Source organism: Tupaia chinensis, unplaced genomic scaffold (assembly GCF_000334495.1).
Source record: "Tupaia chinensis unplaced genomic scaffold, TupChi_1.0 Scaffold144472_1, whole genome shotgun sequence".
Lineage (NCBI taxonomy): Eukaryota > Metazoa > Chordata > Mammalia > Scandentia > Tupaiidae > Tupaia > Tupaia belangeri.
In genome coordinates this window covers 189,013-193,071 of record NW_006204331.1, presented here as the reverse complement: position 1 = coordinate 193,071, position 4,059 = coordinate 189,013, and positions in this window count along the sequence as shown.

Sequence of the window (4,059 nt, the reverse complement as noted above, 5' to 3'; positions counted from 1 at the left end):
GGAGGGCCGCAGAGGCCGGCGCCCATTGGACGAGCCTCCAGTAACGGCCCTCGAAGGAAGGCCGCGCCCGGGGTGGCCCCCTGCCCAAACGTCCGCGCTGGGGCACGTCCCTCCAGATGTCCCCACGGAGGCGGCTGCCACCTGTAGCGGATGTCTGCCCCAGCTGGGTGCCCCCAGGGTGCCCTCTGAGTGTCAGCGGTGCTTTGCCTTCGTGGGGGCTGGTCTGGCGACCTGGCTGCCTTTCAGGGTCCCTCAGTCTGCTGACAAGACTCATTTTCTAGGGCAGTGAGGCCGAGGTCCCTTCTAGCTGGAGGCTGCGGCAGGCTCTGCAGGCCCGGGCCCTGGGCCGTGCACACGGGGCAGTGCCTTTATGACACAGCGTGATCCGGCACCTTCACCAAAGTCTGTCGGGTCCACAGTCTGGGGTTCAGCACTTTAGGGGAGGAGACCGCACACAGGCTTGGCCACCAGGAGGCGGGACTTACTAGGGCCACCCTAGGGCTGGCCCACACAAGCTGCCAGGGGCAGCTGGACAACCCAGTCACCATCTGCTGCGCAGTTTCCAGGAGCCTGCGGCCCAGCCTGACCTCTGCCCCATTGGGCATGGGTGCCCAGCGGCAGGGATGCCCGTGCTGTGCATCGGTAGCAGTGGCCCCAAGAAAATTATTTTTTTAAAAGTCTTATTTTATTTAAATGCTTCTCCGAGTCACTGCCAATGCCACTGTACAGGGGGGCATGCTTCATCTCTTGGTCTCTCCGGTCTCTCCCTCCTTGGAGAGGGTCCTTAGGGTCTCTTCCTGCGTGCTTCCTTGGTCAGACCTGCGGGCGGCTGCCTGGGCTGCCTTCTGCTGCAGACGTGCTCCATGAAAACCTGCTGGCTGCCTTATGTGTCCCCTCGGCCGTCAGGCAGTGGCTGTGACCGCGTGGCAGTCGGTTCTTGGACATCGGCAGCTGCTCCAGGCCACCTCTGGCTGTGCCCTTCCGCTCCCCTGTGCCCATGTGCCCACCCTTCTGGCGAGCCACGGAGTCTTTCTGGCCTTAAGCCTGGGAATGGACAGCCACAGGCTTGCAGGTGGACAGCTCGTCCTTGGTCAGCTCCCAGACCTGACGGGAGTTGGCACCGGCAGTTTCATGAGTTTTCCTGGGGTCCCACCAGACCACCTGTCTGTCCCAGCAGAGGACAGTAGAGGCCAGCTTCTTCTGAAGCCTGGGCATACTCATGGCTGTGGCCACAGCGGCGAAAGGAAAATTCTTTAACTGTGACACCATCTTACTGTTTCAAAACCTCTATTAATCACTAAAATCCTGATCTGGGTTCTAGACCGGGCCATGGTAGTTTCCGGGGAATGCTGCCTCTGGGGTTAGAGTGGCAGAAAGGTGAAGGCCATGGCACAGCCCCCACTGGGGGCCTGACCCCAGCCAGGGTGCTGAGCCCTCCCAACCTCCGAGCAGCTGACAGGCCTCAGGTGTCTGCTAGGCCAGGCCTCGAATGCACTGGATCTGCTGTGAGCATAGCCTTCCCGCCCCGGCATGAACTTGTGGATGACCACAAGGGGCCCAGAGTGTTGCTCCCTCCCCTGGCCCACTGGCGGGCACCCGAGTGTCTGCTCTCCACGTTCCTGGACACCCAGGCTGCTCTGGGCTGCAGAGCCCAGCCCCTCTGCAGACCCAGGGTGGCCTTCCCAAGAGTGCACGAGGTGTGGAGAGGGAGTGGCTGCTCAGTGTCTGGGCTGGCCCCACGGCCTGTGTCACTAGCTGGCTTACCGCTGGGTCTGGTTAGCAGCTCAGGGCAGGCGGGGAGCCTGTGCAGGGTGCTGGGGGGTGCTGGGGTCGTAGCTCAGGTTTGTGTGGGCTGGCTGCCCCTTCACTGGCCCAGAAAACAGAAGGATCCACATACTGCAGTAGCAATGGGGCATAAAGGGGGACATAAAGGGTGCTGGCGCCACCACCCGCTGCAGGACGTGTGGCCCAGCCTGACACACCGGCCCACATCGCCCTCAGCTGCGTTGGCTTGGCCTGAGCAGAGCCCGTCTCCAGGGAGCACTGGTCTGGCCGGTCCCGATTCTGCTGCAGGCGCAGGCTGTGTGTGTGGTGGGGCGGCACCTTCATTCCTCTGCAGTCCGATGTTTGCTCTGTGCTGGGGACACAGGCAGCCAGGCAGGTGACACATCCTCAGGTGGCACCGCCTCAGGCCGAGACAGGATGCAGATGGAAGCGCCCTGGCGTTTCCTCAGGCAAAGCCTGCCAAGCCCTGTGACCTGGCCCGCCCACTCCCCCCACAGGAAGCCTGCCACAGGGCTGTTGCTCCTGCTTTATTCATGTGACTTGGGAAGTAGGGGAGCCCCTTTCCTGATAGGTCACCCCAGGCACCCAGGATGGGCCAGACTGAGCCACATCCCCCTGAACTGCCAGCGATGAAGAGATGTCATTACCCGTGGCCCTGCCCGAGCTTCTGCGGTTTCCAGGCTCAGCGGCAAGTGGTCTTTAACAAGACGTTTCCAGGGAGCGTGTACAAAACACCCCCTCTGGGTCTGTCATTTCCGGATTTGGGGCGCGCACTTACTGCCTCCAGTGTGTCTTCAAGCTGCCAGGTGCAGGAGCGCCTTGAAGTGGGTATGCTGCAGGGCATGCGAAAGCTCCAAACCAGGCGTGACCTCCTGCTGGGCCGTGTTAACAGGATGGGGTCTGCCATCCACCCGGCTCAGACAAACTAGCCGCTAACCTCAGCTGGCCAGAGAAGGCCAGGAGAGGCTCGTTTAGAACCACGGGTGCTCGCGGCTGCCCTCTGGAAGAACGAGCACAGGGCCTCGGGCCTGCGGCGCTCTCCGTTCTCTGGCAAATGCCCGGGGAGACGCTCAGCCGCCTGGCCCCTTTCGTCAGTTCTGTCCTTTCTCAATCCACGGCCCTTCCACCACGCCCCCCCCCATCTCCTTGCCCTCGGGCCAGGGCAGCCGGAAACAGGACTAGACACATAGCCGGCCACGTGGGAGCTGGCCCCCTTAGCCACTAGGCTATGCGCCCTGCCCCAGCTGGCATTTTAACAAGCAAACCCTCGTTTGCAGCGGGAGCTGCCTGGCAGGCGACACGTGGCTTGAATGTCCCTGCTGTGCGCCATGACCGCAGCCCCAGCTCTGCATCCTCTTCCAGGCAGCTTCCAGTGAAGCTTCGACCTTCTGTGCAGGGTGTTCACAAAACCCGTGTGCTCCGTACAGATCGGACCCCCACCACCCACATGCTTGTGGGGTGACTGCCCACCGCTGCTGGCCAGCTGTGTGGCCCAGACCTGAGTTGGACCTGAGCAGCTCGGCAGCGCCTGGGGGGCAGAGGGGCCTGTGCAGACAGGAGGGCCTCCCGTGGGGAGCTCCTGCCCCTCTGCAGGGGCCCTCGAAGCGCAGTGGGCCTAACAGGGACCAGCAGCCTGACCAGGCAGCCTTTTCCAGCCTCTGCTGAGGCCGCCGCATGGCCTGCACCCTTGGCCTGCCTGCCCCACCCCTTCCTAGTTCTGGACTCCTGTGGGGTCACGGCTCCAGGGCAGGACCAGGCTCCAACAGGCCTGATGCAGGGGCTGACCCTATGGGAGGGCTGCACGGTGGAGATGCCTGGGTGACAGGAACCCCAGCCTACCCTCTGCCAAGAGGCGGGCGGGGACCACTCTCCTCCCATCTCCCAAGGTGGCTCCTAGAAGTCCCAACACCCTCCTCTGCCCCCTGGCCAGGCCTGAGTGCAGGGGGTGGGCGTGCTGTTTGTGGTGCTCAGGCAGCCACCCTCCCAGACGTCACCTCGGAGCAGACGGGCCACCAGCACCAGCCTTGAGCCAGGATCCCAGGGTGTGCGGGGTGGCACCGAAGAGGTTGTGGGTTCGTCCTGGCTCTGCAGAAGGGGGACCGTGGGCCTTAGAGCAGCTGGTCGAACTGCAGAGTGGACTGGGAGGGCAGTGGCCCCCATCGCGCATGCAGGACACAGGACACTTTCTGTGCCGGGAGGCTGAGCGCCTGGGCCCAGCACAGACCACTGCCGGCTGGCCCCTTGGCTGCAGCCGCCCGGCCGGGGCGGCCAGGG